We start from the raw sequence: 18822 nt of genomic DNA, 5'->3' as shown, positions 1-18822 counted from the left end.
TGCCAGGTGAATCATCTCTAACATGAACATATTGAGTTAGCTTTGGATATTGTTCACTTTTTAAAAAGTAAACAATTAATTCCTCGATAGTACAATCATAGACTTTTATAATTTAAAAGACACCGAGAATGTTCTAGTCTAATCTCTTATTTGTGGTTTTCTTGCCTCTGCATGAATAGTGGCAGTGATGTAGATGTTCGAATATGAAGTGTCTTGTGGCCGGCCCGGGGGCTCAGGTGGTTGGAGCTCCATGCTTTTAACGCCGAAGGCTGCTGGTTCGATTCCCACATGGGCCAATGCCAGATGGCTCAGTTGGTAGGAGCACGGGCTCTCAACCAAAAGGTTGCTGGTTCGACTCCTGCAAGGGATGGTGGGCTGCGCTCCCTGCAACTAACAATGGCAACTGGACCTGGAGCTGAGCTACGCCCCTCACAACTAAGATTGAAAGGACAACAACATGACTTGGAAAAGTCCTGGAAGTACACACTGTTCTCCAATAAAGTCCTGTTTCCCTCCCCTCAATAAAAAAAAAAAAAAAAAAAGAATATGAAGTGTCTTCAAAAAAGAAAGTCTGCAACATTTGTTTCTGTTAATTCAATGAGGGCGAACCATTGAATGTTTCTGAAATATTCTCAATCCATCTAACAAAATTTATCACCACGTGACTAACTCTGATACACAATAAAAGATGAGCAACAAAGAAACGGCCAGTGGTCGATGTATCTTATATTCCAAAGGGATATGCTGGGAATTGAGATGTCTTAATAGACAGTTTTGTAGAAGATCACTATTAAGACTATAAATGCTGAGAACAGAATGAACTAAAGCAACAAACTGTATTTTATGGGCCATGCAGAACCCCCTGTTGACATGGCAGAAACTGAACTATACTCTAGGTTTAAAGTACATGAAAGTAGAGTTGCATCCAGTAAAGAGAATAAGGAAAGTCTTATAGTAGAAAACAAAGAAAGCAGTTGGTATCGGCCTAACACCAAAGAGCTCTGCCAGCTCTGCTTCTTCTCTTTTGCAGTTGCCCTTACATTCTAGCCAGACTCACTCTACATCTCTGTCATCAGGGGTTTTGAAGTCTATAGCTTTTCTGGTAAGTGGACACATATTTCAAACCTGGAGGAGTTGGCCCAAATCTTGTTTAATGAGAATATTGAGTCTGCTCCCACTATGATTTTGGAAGACACTTGGTATTGATGATGCTGAAGACCGTAACCTGGAGAGTATCAGTGTGAGAGTAATAGTATCAGTGCCCAAAAGCTTGGGAGAATGACAGGCACTTACTTAAAAAATGGCTCCGGATCTTTCTTACCCCCAAGCCAATTAAGAACACCCCCCCCCCCTTTCTCTCTCTTCAAAAAAGCTGCTCTGTATTCTTGCCTAATTTAAACACTGGACAGAAAATACAACGTCTATTTTGAAATGCACACAGAGATCCCAGGATATATTGGAAGGAGAAGAGCTTCCACAAGCTAAGCAAGAGCGCACATCTGTGATTAGAGGAGTCAGCCAGGTGCACCTGGTGGTCGCCCAACTTCTGAGGAGCCTTGGGAAAAGCAACACACTTTCCCTTCGTTGGAAATGAATCATAACTGTTCTCTGCGGGTGGTGCTGGAACACAGTCTCAGTTACTTCTATTACAAAGAATCACTCGGCATGAAAAGTGAAATAACCCCCATGCACTTAAATAAATTAAGTAGAAAGGAAAAAGGCACTAATTGATCCTTCTTAACGAGTCCCCCACACCTCCATTTCAATGATTCTCTTTCATCATCACCTCTTTTAATTGAGTCTTTTCCTTCTGTGTTCTTTCTGAGTTATTGCTTAAATCAATGGTGTTCTTTTAAGTTGGTGAAAACAAATGGGAATGAGGGCACAGATAGGAAAGCATATTTTCCTTTGAATATTGGCATTCAGGTATGTTACGCCATGACTCCCAGAATTAAACAAAGGAAGGTATACATTATTTTTCTAAAATTTGTTAAAGACACTACAGAAATGATGGTCTTGTATTATTATACCAGCCCCATTTATTAATGCAATGCATGTGTGTCCAGCGTGCATGGCTCTATTTTCTGAAATTATTTTTTGAAGCATTTGGGTCAGCTCCATTATTGTCTTTAATACCCTCTTCAAATCCTGTATATATCTGGTTCTTCATCTTGGCTTAAATTTCCTTGATTTTTGGATTCCCTATTTTTCCCCCTTGAATTCACACTCTGGCTCATCCTTAGTCTGAATGATCTGAGAAGCAGCTCATGATGGAAACCCTGGCACCCAGGACCCTGCCCCATGCCAGCCTGCTGGAGTGTTTCACATCTCACCCAACCCAGCTCTCCTCAGACCATCGAGCCAAGCATGTACGATTCAATAATAAGTGATTTAATACTTTAAATCTGAGCACCAGAAAGGTGAACAAACTCAATGGGGACAATTATAAAAAATTCAATGTAGATTCTTATTGGCATAATGTTTGCTTTAACATTTTAGATTTCCATATATTTGAAACTGTGATAAGTATGATAGTCTGCATCTAGATGAATACAATGAAAGTAGAAAGCATTCATCTAGTAGAGTATAATTATTAGCCTACTCTCGGTAGAATGCATTCATTCAATTAACTATTTGATCAGTGCAGTTAGTTCTAAGTAATTCTTACTATGAAAATAGTATTACTTTGCCATAATGATTGCAGAGTTTCTTTTGGACACTTTTGCTTATGGTAGCAATAATGTTACAAAGAGTTGATTATTAACTACTTTACAATAAAAGAGCAGAGTTCCTTAGCATGGTCTATTTCCAGATCTGACCTTACCTTTGTTTCTAGACTCATCTCCTTGCATGCTTTGATACAAAATCATTGATTGAATGAAATAATTTAGAGTTGCCCTAAGTATTGTGCCTTTCCACTTGTATTTTATCTGCTGGAAAAGTCCTTCATCTCTTTTCACAATCCTGATGAACTATTATTGAACAATCTTTCAAGACATGTCAGCCATCATTTTCTTTGGAAGCCTATCCTGGAAAAGCCCACAACCAAGTCCTCTGGTATAACTGTCTTGCTTTCTTAAATGATGGCCCATAAATATATATACTTCTATCAGTCACAGAATAATGGCACAGTAGTATAGGTACAGCTTCTGTCCCTATCATCCCCTTACTCCAGCTAAATTTAAACTTCTGAATTTTGTGTATCCCTTTGCTTATTGTCAAATTCACACAGTATCTGCATACAGGAGGCACTCAACATTGTTAAATAGATGTATGTGGCTTATGAAATTATTTTTACCAAATATTTGGTATTTGTCAAGTGTTGTTTACTTTTCAGTGCATATGATTTTATGTAGTTATGACGGTTTCAACAAATTTAAAAAAATAATTCATATGACGATTGAAAGGGTGCTGTTGTGGTTTTATAAATATGTCTACAAATTATTTATTTGATACTATTCCTTTTAAAAAGTGGACCTTAATCTGTCTTCCCTTGAGTGTAAGTTGGATTTAATTAATGACTTGTTTCTAAAGATGGAAATGGCAATATGTAACTTCCAAGATTAGGTCATATAGGCATTGTTGCTTTCTTTTTGGCTCTCTTTCTTGGATCACTTGTTCTGAGGAAAGCTATGTGCCACATCATGAGGATATTCAGAAGCTTGTGAAAAAACCTGCGTGGCAAGGAACAGAGGCCTCCTGAGAAAAGCTATGTGAATGAGACATCAGGAAAGCGAATGCTATAGCCCCTTAAGATGGCAGCAGGCCCTACAGACATCCTGAATGCAAACTCATGAGAGAGGTTGAACTGGTACCACCCAAATAACTCACTCCTGATTCTCCATTCCTAGAAACTGTGAGGTAATGAATGTTTGTTGTTCTAGCCCACTAAATTTTGGAGGTGATTTGTACTGCCGCGATAGATAACTGATACAGGTTCTTTAAATAGTACTTAAGTGGTATAGTATACACCTTTTGTAGTTCTTTTAGTAACAGCTAAATATGATAGCATGTAGAAAAATAAAAGGGCCGTTGTAAGACTTTGCATTCACATGAAGGTAGAAAAGTTGTAAGCAGAGATTTTCATTATTATAAAGGATAACTTTCCAATAGCATTATTACACACTAAAGTATGCTACCTGAAGGATATTGCTGAATCTCGCAATGTTTCTTGAAATAAAATATGTTGAATTTTGCCTGTATATGACCTTCCAGTAAAACTTCTTAAGACCTTATTGTTATATAACTTCAAAATTAAATATTTCCATAAACTGTTACATGAATTGTAGTTCTGTCATTCTTATCATGTTTTACATTGATTAATGAATGTTTAATTTCATGTCATTAAGCTCCAGAAATTAAGTGGAAAATGTTTGTTTTTTTAACCTATTTGGTAAAAATAAGTATGGTGAAACGAGTGGAACTGTTGAATACCTACATGAATTTAGAATGTGGTTTTCAATATTGGCTGCCCATTCGCATCTATTTCTTGATGAACTTTAAACAAGTCTGATGCATGGATCCCGCTCTTAGAGAACCTCATTCATTAGGTTGGGGAAAGGCCTAGGTGTGTGGATCCTAAATATTTCCAAAGATGGTTAAAATATGAAGCTATATTTGAAAAACCAGTGATTCAGAATAGCCTCATCATTACCTGATTACAGCTCTGAAATGGCTCACAAATGTTGGGGAGCATAAGAATCGTGTGGAACTCATAAAACATATGGCAGTCTGAGCCATATCTCCAAGAGATCCCAGTTCATTAGATCCGGAATTGGGCTTAGAATACCATTAGAAGCACCCCGGAGGATTTTTCATGCATGTGGGACACGTATCTGAAACACAGACCTACACAAAAAGACCAGCAAGTTCATCAGCAAGAACGTTTAAAACTCAACAATAATCAAACTAACACTCCAACTTAAAAAGGGCAAAGTAACTGTTCAGACACTGCATCAAAATAGATATACAGGAGGCAAATGAACATTACTCAACATAATGTCATTAGAGAAATGTAACCTGAAACAACAATGAACACCACTATAAACATATTAGAAATTGCTGAAAAAGAAAAACAAACAACAACAACAACAACAAAAGAACAGATAACACCGAGGGATGGCTAGGATGCAGAGCCACGAGAATTTTCATTTATTCCTAAAGTGAATGAAAAATGGTACAAAGGCGTTGGAAGATAGATTGGCTGTTTCTTATAAAGCTAAACACAGACTTAACATACAACCCAGGATTGCCATTTCAGATAGTTACCAAAATAAGTTGAAAATTTATGTCTATACAAAAAGCCTCATGTGAAGGTTGATGATAGCTTTATTCATAATCACAAAAACTGGAAACAACCAAGATGTCCTTTGATAAGTGAATGAACAAACTGTGATGCATCCATACTTTTCAGCAATCAAAAGGAATAAGCTCTTAATTCATACAAAAACATGAGTGAATTTGAAATGCATATTGCTAAGTAAAGGAAGTCAGTTTGAAAGAGTGTGATGGAATATGACAAATGGAGTCTGTCTCCATTTATATGACCTTCTCTGGAAAAGGAAAAACTATAGAAACTGAAAACACAGCACTGGTTAATAGGCGTTTGGAGGAGTGTTAAAAACAGGATATTTTAGAACCATGAAACCACTCTGCATGGTACTGTCATTGAGGATGCATGCATGGCACTAACCATTTGTCACAACTCATAGTACTATAGAAGAGTTTAGTGTATGCAAAAGTAAAAAAACAACAACTCGGAGAGAGAAAGATCACAAGATGGAATGCAGAGTGTGACAAAAGAATCTAACTGCATTACAAACTTATTGAACGGAGTGGGGTGAAAACAATGCTGTTCTAAGTGACTGGAAATGAATGAATACAGTAAGACAGAAGACAAAAGGAGCTCTATATAAGTGTTGCACGCTAGTGGCTAATGTTATTTTTTTCATGGGAGTATGGGTTAACAATCCTCAAACTGCTATAAATGCATACCAGGGTTGAACAAATATAAAAATGGATGGTAGCTGGTGGGAGCCAGATTTCTCAATGTTGGAGTGGGAGATTAACAGATAAGCAAGAGAGAAAGACAAGAATGAACCAAGATGAATGTTGTAATACTGGTTTAGAATCAGATTTATCAGTATGATCTCAGATTTAGCTTAATATGTATTCTGATATATTTACATATATAGAAATAATTGTAGATATGTGTATATACATGAGCTACTATATATACATATAGTTCCTAGCTTCGTCCACTGAGAAGTCCTGAAAGCAATGATATTCTAGTAGCAGTAAGCATACCCAGTGCCCAGCTCTTTGAATCTAATACCATTCTCCAGTGAAAAAAACCCACGATTCACAAAGAAATGGCTAATTCCAAAGGTGGGCTAAGGAATATACACTATAAGCCTGGAGAATACTAGGGCCAGATGGTAATTAAATGATAAGAGAAACAGGAAACAACTCTGAGGGTATGTCAAAGGGACACAGGAGCCAAATGAAAGAACTCCCAATGGTAAAGCTACAACAAAATAAGTAGCACAGTATTGGATTAAAACCCCAAATATAAAGTAAATATACATACATCAATACTGATCACCCAAAATAACATTGAATAAATCAGTAAATAAGGGGATGAGGCAAATTTGCTGTGCAAAAGAATTCCAAACAATTTACGCAGATACTCCTCACTCAAGAAGTGGAATGCAAATCTCTACCCTTCACTGGAGGCTACACTTAGTGATTTGCTCTCAGAGTACAGTACAGAAAAAGGCAAAAGGGACTGTCCAGTGGAGAATCCTTGTGAAGGCTACCTTAGCCAGGTGTGCAAATTTAGTAAGTGTCGTTGATAGGACATATACTGTAGTGCACAAGACATGTTGTGTTGAGAACGGCACCCTGCCTCTCTGGTTTTCATCCTAGTAACCCGTGGCTATAGTCTAACCATCAGAAAAACATCAACCAAACTCAATTTGAGAGAAATTGTATAAAATGCCTGACAAGCATGGAAAACTCTCAAGATGATAAAAAACAAACAAACAAAAAAACAAGAACACTTAAAAACTGTCACAGTCAAAAGGCTCCTAGAGAGACATTGATGACTCCACATAGGATCCTGGATGGAATCCTGGAATAGACGAGGGACATTAAAGAAAAATGAAAATTGGAATAATACATGGAGTTTGGTTAACATGAATATATCAATATTTGTTCATTAATTGTAAAAAAAATGTGCCATTGAAGTATAATATATTGACATTAGGAGAAATTATATGCAGTGTGTAGGAAATCGCTGTACCATCTTTGCAACTTTTCAGTGAATCTAAAACTCTTGTAAAATAAAAAAGTTTATTTACAAAAAAATGGGCCCAATCCCTCTTGCCCACGGAATACAGAAAAGTGCTGTTCCAGTAAATTACAGTAAAAGAAGTAATCTTAATTAAGCTCTCTCCCTAGACTTGTGGGCTTACCTCGGCCTAACTTTTTATTGAAAAACAATGAGTGAGTTTGCTCACTATGGCAATAGTTTTTCAAGTTCACACAGCTCTAACAGAAATCTATTAAAGTTAAAAAGAAGCTTAAACAGCCTATATTACTACTTCTTGCCTTTGTTTATACATGGTGAAGAGTATTCAGAATGGACCTCATCTCAAGCTTGCACTAATCCCTAAATAATTACAATTCATCTACTTGATGCTGGAAACACCTCATGGAATGTGATTTTGTTCTGCTGGCTTGTCTAATCCGATTCAATTACTTCAGTTCCCTCTCCCAGCGGCTTCACACTCAGAAACTGAGCTCCGTGTGGAAAGGAGGATGTGGGAGGGGTGATTTGGTTTCAGTAGAAATGAGCTGAACATTACAAAAATTTTTTTTAAGTCCTTTGCCAAATATCAGTCCATCAATAAACATGAGTAACAGCTTGTAACTCACAAAGCTTCCGGCACCTCTGTTGTGATAAGGGCATTTTGGTCTGGCTGAAGAAATGCTAGAGATGGGAATAGTTCACTGGCTTGGACCAATTTGAATGGATAGAAATCACAAAAGTCCCTGAAGCTGGAGAAAATGAAGCTTTAAAACTGGCAGAAGTGTGTCATCTGCATGCAAAAAGCGACAGATATTACAGATTTCCCCATACAAAGGGAACTCCTTCAGTCACCTGTAAAAAGTTCCTTTGTCAATTAGAACCCTCAGAGAAAGGCCTCAACAACTAAGGGATCCTCCTTCCTCTCCTTGCCAAGAACAGCCACCTGCCCAGAATTAAAACTTTGATTTAAAAGGAGAATAAAAATATCAGAGTTCAGTGATTGTTCAAAAATTCCATAAAAGGAATTGCAATCCAAAAGAGCAGAGAGGAGAAGCACAAGCTTTTGAGCACATGTAAGGATGGGTTGGAAATTGTGATCTTCTCAAGATGAAAAAGACCAAGGTCTTAATTAATCACCAACTTTTTGCCTGTGGTAAATGATATAATGGAGTAAAAGGGTATTGTCGTTCTAGTCTCACGCCCAATTCCTTACCCTTTGTTATGTTACTTTCAGTGAATTGTATCTTTTATCCAAAATCATCTTCATCACTTTCCTAAACTGCCTACAATTTTACAATTGAAGACTGAATAGTGAAACACAGAGAGGCATGAAAGATGAATTTAGAGACAATAATGTTTAAATGGAAATTTATATATTTTTCCAGGTTCCTGCCTGTAGTGAAAATGAAGGCAACATTTATTCCTCAGAATTAAAAATGTGTTTTGCTATTGATGTTGTTATCTTCTGGGTAATTGGCAAACTTTCACGCATGCTTTCAAAAGCAACTAAACATTCCAAAATAGATGCTGCTCTATGGAAAACTTCATGCACCCATTTAATTTAGAATTCTCTTCCCTGACATTGAAGAACGGCAGGAAATAGATTGTCAAAGTTTGGAGTGGTAGCCGAACAAGGATTGAAGAGCTCTGTTCTCAGAAGCAGAGAGACCAGTGTACAAGAGACCCTGTTGCTTTTTCACTGCACTATTTGAGGCTAAATACTTAAGTTCTCTGAGCCTCAGCTACCTGTAAAATGGTGAAAACAGTAGGGCTTAGTATAGTGCTGTGAAGATCCAAGAGAGAACGTATGTGAATGGTTTCCCTGCAGAGCCTGTCCCGTAGAAAGTACCTGATCACTGTGGATATATTCTGGAAGAAAACTATGCTTATGCTATTGGAGAATGTCTCATACTTTTACAATCACACAAATGCTAAATAAACTTAAGATCTAGTAGGTGATATAAATGAAAAGGTAATAGAATTCATCAATTTACTATGTAATTTATTCGGCAAATGTTTTTTGAGGTCTTGTCATATGCCGGGCACTTTGTTTTGATGCTGAGGATATTGCAGCAAGGAAAAAATGATAGATAAGATCGTTGTGTCCAGGGAGCTTACATTCTGGAGTAACATGTTAATAAACTAAATGACCTAAAACTTCAAAAGTTTTTTGTAAACAAACTATTTGTTTCACTACTGTTGTTTTGATTTTTCCAGCAATTATCTGAGACAATGTTTGGAGATATCAATAACCAATGTTCACTATAAACTTCAACTCAGTTTGCTTTATTATCACAAAATAAGGGATGGGAGGAAGTTTGGTTAAGGGTTTCCAGAAATGTCAAGGTGTTTTAATAAGTTGTTTTATATAGGTATCTTACATTTTATATTGTTTATCACTTCAAGTGATTCTCTAGGAAACCTCAGTCTTTCTGAAATGTGGCCACTTAAAAGGATGAAAACAGTAACAATACAGAATACTGTGGAGATGTTTTCACTAACTAAATTCTCAGGTAAAATTCTATTCTGAGAGATATTATAAATTGCAAAAGCTGTCAGAGGATCACATTTGTACCCTAACATGGAATTCATGAAAAGACTAAATCATCCTTCCAAGTAGTTCAACTTGAACACAAGGTACTAAGGCATTACAAAACAAATTATACCGTGTCCTGGCCCGCAGTTTGTAAATAACTTTTTTTCAGTGGGGATAAAAAGCCCTTTTAATCCTGGGAGCACAAATATTGATATGCAACCCCTGAATCTTCAGTAGTAATGACTGAAATAAGGTCCACAGCAAAATATACCGCTTCAGTTTCAACTCTCTGTGACTTTATGTGCGGCGTTAATAGAACAATTTTCTTTTTCTTCTACCAAACTTTCTCATTCTTATGACCAAGAAAATGAATAGATACCACATGGTTAATTAGTAAATTTGTTAAAAGCTTAAAACTTCTGGTGCTGTGAATTTAGTTCAGGTAAAGCATTCAAACCCTGGCCAATGTTTGCTAAACTTTGAAAGTTTATGTTATGATTTAAGACACCATAACAGCTTCCTCCTCATTTGGAGATAAAGTTAAAAGACATAGAATCGTTTTACAATATACTCGTGTAGATGGAAATATCTGCTCAGGGAAAAGACTCAGAATTAGTTCCATGGTATTAAAACCAAACAAACAAAAAGCCACCTTGATAAGTGTTAATTATTTAAGATGAACACAATTTCTAGAAAACACTAGAAATAGAGAAGTTGCATTAAACTTGATAAACGGCATCTACCAGAAAGCTACAGTGAATATCTTAAACAATAATAAAAGGATAGAATTATTTTTCTTAAACTCTAATAAGACAGAGATATCCCTATCTCTACTCATATTCAAAATTGTTCTGGAATAAAGCACGAAAAGTAAAATAGATATAAGGATTGAAACAAAGAAACAAAATGTCATTATTCATAGATAATAATTCTGATTATTTTTATAGATTTCCAAAGGAAATTACTGATAATATGAGTTTTCAATGAGGATTATGGATACATAATCAATGTTTAAAAGTCAATACAATTCTTTACTCAGCACCAACAATTACAAATATTTTATAATAATAAAGCCCCTAAACAAACATGTACTTAGAGAACAAACATAACAAAAATGTGCAATTAGATGAATGGAAATATATTCCATTTCTGGTTTAGAATGACTAAAAATCATGCAGATGCACATTTTTATAACTCAATCTATTAAACTCAAACAATTTCACTAAAACTCTCCTCAGAACTTTTCAGAGTACGCTGATTTTTTTCTGAAATTAATATAGTATAAGAAGACTCAAAATTAACACAAGTAATTCTGGTGAACAATAAAATCTGTAGATCACATGACCAGATATAAAAACTTACTATATCGGGACTCCATTATAATTCTGATGTTGAGTGAAAAAAATGTACTCATCTGGACTATGTTATAAGTTCCTTACATATTTACATATTTACATGGCAAAATATTACTGTGTTTCCCTGAAAATCAGACCTAGCTGGACCATCAGCTCTAATGCGTCTTTTGGAGCAAAAATTAATGTAACACCGGTATTATATTATATTATATTAGCCCCAGTCTTATATTGTAGTAAATAAGACCAGGTCTTATGTTAATTTTTGCTCCAAAAGATGCATTAGAGATGATTGTCTGGCTAGGTCTTATTTTTGGGGAAACACGGTAAATACCTATATATGTTAGAAGTGATGGTTTCAGAAAGAAGGAAGGGAGGGACTATGGATACATAGAAATTATTTTTATTATTCATCTCTAATCTGGATGTCATCTCATCTTTGAAGCACTCCTATACTTCTCTCAGTATATTTTAAAACGCTCTGCTGTTTGCTACCATTTAACTTAATCCTGTTATTGTAGCTTATATACTATAAGTGAATCATGTCCTCACTTATCTTTGTTTCTTGGATAAATTTCCAGTTTATTCAAGGTACAATTTATGGCATATTAATATTTATATCACCAAGTTTATCAAAACAATGAAGATGGGTTTATGAAAACAAATACAACTGTGGACACAGAGGTCATTCTTCAAGGGAATTAAGCATGACCTTCTCTATATTTCTAAGAATGAGAAAGAGAACTAAAACTTTTATAGACCTAGAAATGGTGTTTTAGATACATTGGGATACATATCACAAATATACATATTTATACATATATACATGTGTACACACACACATTTACCTAATACATTAAGGAAACATGCATGGATATACATGTGCATTTGTACATATTTATGTGACTATCTGGGTAATCTCATTTGCCCCAAGCCAACATAAACATTACTTAAAATGGAACTTTACTCTAGGTTCCTCCTGGCCTCCTTCTTCCTCCCTGTCAATCTGGGAACTTCCCTTCACACTCCCACAATTTCTCTCATTTTTGCTCCTCAGCTCTTCGTCTCTGTCCTTCTGTCTGCCTTTTAAGTTAACACTCTTAAAAACCTTCTTTGAAATGTTTACTAAAGCTAGCATCAGACCATGTTTCTTCCCTGGTGTTAAATCAACACTTCCCACTACATCTAGTTTTTGACTGCTGAGTTTAACACTGGGAGGAGGTGAGGATTTCTGTGTCTGCCAATTGGCACTGCTTGGGAGGAAATCTGGCTCAGAACAATTGCACATTTAAAGTCAATGTCATCAGGCTTTCTTTCTTTTTTTTTTTTTTTTTCACTGGGCATTTTCTTTGTTCTATTCAAGGACTTTGCTTCCTCTAAAACTTCATATGACCCTCACAGAGGATAATAAAATGAGGGATAGTCTTTCTAGAAATCATAATTTACACAAAATAGAACGTATTCTCTGGTTATGATAGAACTGAAAATAATGAGTGAATATCAAGGGGAAAAGACTAATGCTTCTATATGGTTTAAAGAGCCAAACTGTATCTAGACAAGAATAAACTTAAATAATAATAATAATACATTGAAATACGTGGTATATTGACAATTAAAAATCAAGAAAATAAAATAATGCACTTTGGAAAAGTGATCAGTCTGAGATTTGTCTTTCTGTCTAAGAGATAGTAGGCTAACATTTCCACTCTAAGAATCAGAAAGAAAACAGGATAATTTGTAATCACATTTCTGAGGCAAAACAAAAGCTTTTTGGACTAATGATTTGAGAGAAGAAACAGCCCTTGCAAGGAAGGCTGGCAATTGTTATAGGCCTTTTTTTCAATTCTAGTTATACGCTAACGATTAAAATTGGGCTGGCCATGGCAGCTAACCTAAGAGAAAGAAAAAACTAGCCAAGTATTGATGGTCTGGTGGGCTGCCACGATGGACTGGACTCTAGATAGGACCCCCAAAGCATAGTCAGTTGTCCGTAATTGAAATTTGCTGAGTTCTGAGGCAACATGGGAAGTGAAGAGGCTTTTCAGGAAATTTGGAAAAGGCAGAAAGAAGTCTCCTGGTGTTCAGAAGACAAAGTCTTACTAGAAAACATATGTGTATGCCTGACACTAGATCTCCCTCATGACATGTGCCAAAATATAAGCTGCATTGGGCAGGAGGCTAGGGAACATGATTCAAAAACTGTGAAGAGGAGAAATGAATTGCTTCCCATCTTTCAGAGCTGAAGAAAGAAAGAACTGTAAGCTTCTCAATCAAGTTTGTGAGGGACATGTTTGAAGAGTTAGAGACGTACCTCACATGAACTAAGGCTTACTAAAATTGCTACTCAGACCCAACCTGATTGTATTGAGTAACTAGACCTTCACAAAGGTCTACCTAATAGAAGAAAACAATAAACCGTCTGTGAAGGGGAAATATCATCTGCAGATTCTATGATTCCCTTACATGATTTCCAAATTGCAATAAAAATTAATAGGCATAAAATAGAGGTGAAAATGTGACCAACATTCTCTCTCTCTAATGAAAAATGTACACAGATTTTAAGAAAGGAAAACTGTATTAAAGTTGTAATATCCAATATATACTGATAACAAAAAGCGAATACAAGTCACGTTTGACTTCTGCAATTACAAGAGGTGCTCAAAGTGGTTAACATTAGCGTCCAGATACTTCTGATTATGGAGAACTCCTGCTTGAGCAACATTGACCACTTGCATACATCTTTTTGGCACCCCCAGTATATATGAACAAAGGAACAATAAGGAAGACTCAGAGATAATCCAGATATTGGAATTTTCACATGAGGACTTTAAAATATCTGTATAAATATGTTAAAAACAGAAAAAAAGAATAACAGAATAGATAAAAATTGTGAGAACTTCAACAAGAAGCTGTAATCTAAAAAAAGAATGAAAATGACATTCTAGAATTGAAAACAGAATTAGTCATACATCAGAAAGTATGCTTAGTGACATCAAGGAAAAAACCCCAAAAGAAGCATGCAGAGGGAAAATTAAAGATTGGAAAGAGAATAATAGACTGTTAAAAATGTATGCCATTGCAAATCATGTGCCATTCATGTGACTGAAACCACAAAAAGAGAGTAGAGAAAGCTAAATTGTTTGATAAACTGATAAAGTATCCCCCAGATTCAAGAAGCTTAGCAAACCTCAAGCTGGATAAAGAAATAGAAGCCATATTTATTTACATGTTAGTCAAACTGCAGAAAACCAAAGTCAATGTGAAATATTAGCAGCTAGAAAAAAAAATTTGTTCAAAGGAGCAACAATAATACTAGTGATTAGCTTTTCAAGTGTAACTGTAGTTACAGAGACAATGAATAGCATCCACAAATGGAAGAAAGAAAGGAAAAGAATGTCAAGCTAGAATTCTATATCATGTTAAATTATCCTCCCAAAATGAAAGCAATAAGAAAAAACATACTAAGATGAAAATAATCTGAGAGAATTTGTCACCAACAAACCTACACGCTACAAGACAAAAATAAAGAAAGTTCTCCAGTTTGAAGCAAAGTGATGCCACATAAAAGCATGAAACTTCAAAAATAAAAGAAAAAGATAGATATGTAAACTTCTCTGCAAGTATGTCTAGTTATGCCCAGTCCTTGACATATTCCCCCAAAAGTATATACACATGTGTATCAAGAAACATGAACAGATATGCTCATAACAGCAATAATTACTAACAATTGTGATAATTGGAAGCAACCAACATGTCCATCAATAGTAACATATGTAAATATAGCAATGGAAGCAAACTACACCTACATGCTATAATATGAATCTCATAATGTAATATTGAGCAGTTGAAGCCAGTCATGAAAGAATATATATTGTATCATTTCTATAAATGTACATTTTTCTCTACTGGTGCTATACTTGACAATTAATAAAACTAAATAATACGAGACATTTGTAGAATTCAATACCATAGCATGTATATTTAGTTTATTTAAGAAAAGCAAATATTTTTGTATGAACGAAAATGTCTAATAATGAAAAAATATCAAAACATAATTGAGAGTAATTGATTTTTTTAAAGAAATGTAAACTTAGGGGCATAAACATGAAATGATTTTATTTCTTCCAATTAATTACCTCACAATGTATCTTATTAAAGTCCATTTTATTGCTGGGAAGTGGTTTCTCATTGTCATTTTGTCTCATTTTTATAACTCTTCATCCAAGTTATTAGAATAGAATTAACTAATTCTAATATTGAATAACCAGTCTTTAGAGCATAGGCAACTATCTCTTCATGAAACTCATTCACTGTTTCCTTAGAAAAGCATTTTAGCCTCCCTTGCAGTTTAGGTGTGAATAAATGTGATATTTCTGGCCATTGGAACTGATGTGGTTCACTTACAGAATAAGCCCTTTAAAAACACCCATGTGGAATCCTTAACACCCGGTGATACCAATGCGTGTGGTGATCTTGGATGCCGTGTGCTATAGACAGCAGAGCCTCCTCCAGCCTTGTTTTCTAAATGGCAGTTGGAGCAGTTCACCATCTCCACCCCTCACCTCACGCCAACAGGAGTTTATCAAAGCAAAGACAAAGTCTACTGAGTTGAGACACTGAGGTTTTAGTGTTTATCTGTTATAGAAAGTAGCAGTATCTTCATTAAAACTCCAATCTTAACGTTTGACTCAAAGCTCTTTTCCTCCACCTGAGCCCTCTGGAGAGCAGCCCAGTGACCTGGGTGCAGGAGAGGGGAAGCCATCGGTGGATTTCAGAAACTTTCTTCCTATGTGACTTCTGGACTCTTTACAATGTTAGTATACATAGTATTAGCCACAACTATTGTACAACAGGAAAATTTTACTTGGTGTAAAATAGAATCCTATTACATAAGCGAAAGTTGGAAAAAGGACTTCATGAAATAAATTTTGAGATGGATGCAATCATGGCCTCAATATTTTAGCATCTAAATCCCCAGGAATGTTTTCTGCAGAAAAATAAAATCTTCACGTTGACAAGGTAATTAGCGAATGAATATTTTAAGCTATAAACCTGCTTTGAATGAAATGTGATTACCCTTATTTTTTATCCAAAAGATGGTCCTCAATATGTTTGGAACAGCGCCCCCAAGCGACACCCACATTAGGATCACTGCCTTGTAGTGGTTTGTTAGTGTCATGGAGATCACCGAAATGCAACGCTGTGGTTTGCCAAAATGAGTTTCTGTCTGCCAGCTGAAGACGGGGAGGACACACCAGGGACAAACAGATGCAGATTGGAATAAACAAGATTGTGATATCTGTTTTGATAAGTACAGAGAGCATATGAAACCTGAGGAGCTGTCAATTTATTCCCTTATACCAAATTAAACCCACTAGAAATGCTGAGGCCTTTTTGAAATGTTTATTATGAGAACACATCCCTGAAGATTGAAATATAGAAAGAAAATGAAAAATGAATTCATTTATCCAGATTTTAGGATAAGCAAATGAATATTACCTTCTTTTTTTCTTTAAAGTTTACACACATGCCAGCTACAGCACACACACGTATATACACACACAAGTGCGCACACACACATGCACAGTACATAATGGGAAATCTTCTGATCAGGAAACTTTCCAACATTGTATAATACGATTCTATCATTTGGGCGTTATAGGTTATTAAAGTCATGGAAAGTTCTATGTCTTTCATCTTTATATTCATTTTACTAACATATACCGTTATTTCTTCCTTCTTAAACACCTCTGAGTTTATTCCTTTCCCTCAGTTCCAACCACCACCAATCCCTTAACTATTTCATGCCTAGATTACTTCAAGAGACTTCTGATTTCAGACTCTCTCTGCTTCAATCTATTCCAGTCCCACAGGCAAAGATCCTTCTAAAATAACCAATTTCATTATGACATTTCCCAATTTGAAGCCGGATACTATATGGCTCCTTTGGGGAAATCACTTGGGAAAGTGTTCCAAAATGTGTTACATTTTATGTCATGTTCTCATCTATGATGATATTTTACATGCTTGATGGATAAATGCCTTTAAGACAAGACTCTGTGACAAAGGAACTTCCATGAGCAGAGCCAAGCTGCTGAGATACATGGAGTACAGATTTAATTAGCAAGACAAACCCAAAGGAGAGATAGGCAGGATATGGCAGACACCCTGGTTATGTACTGAAAAGAAGTTTCCTGCAGGGGTTGGGAATTTGAGATAAATGTCTCCAGAAGTATCTTAAATGCAACGTGTTCAAAATTAAACTCAATATATTGCTCTCTCAAAAGAATTCTGCCATCCATGTTCTTTATCTTAATAGATGGTATGACCAGACTCTATCTTGACCAAGGAAGAAACTTAGGACACCTAAGCCATGCCCTATCTTATTAATTCTATTTACTTCAAATCTCCGGCACCTGCCTGTTCTGCTCCATTCCCTAAGCCATCCAGGTCACCTGTCAACTTAACTGCAGTGGTAATCTTTAATTTCTCTGCTTTCCAGTTTCCCAATTTTCCATTGGTTTATCGCACTTTTTCCAAATCCATATTTCTGCAATGTAAAGCTTCTTAAAACCTTCAATGGACTATCCACGGGCTGTAGGCTAATTCCAAATTGCTTACAAATCACATTATTAGTTATTATATTATGATGACTATTATAATTATCATCATCATCATCATCATCATCATCATTCTTTTCTGATCTTCCCTCCTATTTCTTATTCAATCTTTCCTTAATTTTCTAAACCTTGGAAGTCCTTGAGTGACATATCTACTTCGCTTATACTGTTTTCTCTTCCTAGAATGCCATTCTCCTCTTGTTGAAGTGAACTACCAATAGTTTAAGCCACACATTTGCTGATTTTCCACGTACACACAACTATGTTTCTTGAGTAAGCTGTACATAGTTCAGACTTCTATTATAACATTATAATACTTCACTTTATTTTTGTATATTTTATCCATCTACTATTTTTTAATCAGTGTTATTACCACTTATTATACAGATGGTGCCAAAAAAAAGTATACACATTTTAAGAAAGGAAAATACTATTAAAATTGCAATACTCAATAACAAAATACTCGATAACAGAAGATGAGTACAAGTCACATTTGACTTCTGTAATTACAGGAGGTGTTCAAAGTGGTTCCCATCAGCATCCAGACAATTTTGATTATAGTGAACTACTGCCTGAGCAACGTTGACCAAAGCATCCAACTGTATACATTTTTTGGCACCCCCAGTATTGTTTAGATATGTAAATAATATATTACCTTAAAATTTCATTATGTGAATGAACAAATGGATGGATAGACACATGGATGGATGGATGGATGGATGGATGGATGGATGGATGGATGGATGGATATGATACCGTGCTAAGGTCTGGCTGTCTGTCGGCTGTTGAAAAAGTTAAAAATCAAGAGACAGGGTTGGTGGAAAGAAACATAGGTTTATTCCGAATGCCAGCATTCTGGGAGGATGGCGGACTTCTGTCCAAAGGCCACCTCCCTATTCCTAGAATGGGCAGAAGGTTTTATAGGCACACAAGAAGAACAAAGGAAAGGAGGAATCAGTTAGCAAGGTCCCAGGGCTGACATCACTTCCTGGGGTCTGGTCT

The sequence above is a fragment of the Rhinolophus sinicus genome, linkage group LG10 (genome assembly GCF_036562045.2).
Source record: "Rhinolophus sinicus isolate RSC01 linkage group LG10, ASM3656204v1, whole genome shotgun sequence".
Lineage (NCBI taxonomy): Eukaryota > Metazoa > Chordata > Mammalia > Chiroptera > Rhinolophidae > Rhinolophus > Rhinolophus sinicus.
The sequence above is the reverse complement of the archived record's forward strand: the minus strand, read 5'-3'. Positions refer to the sequence as shown.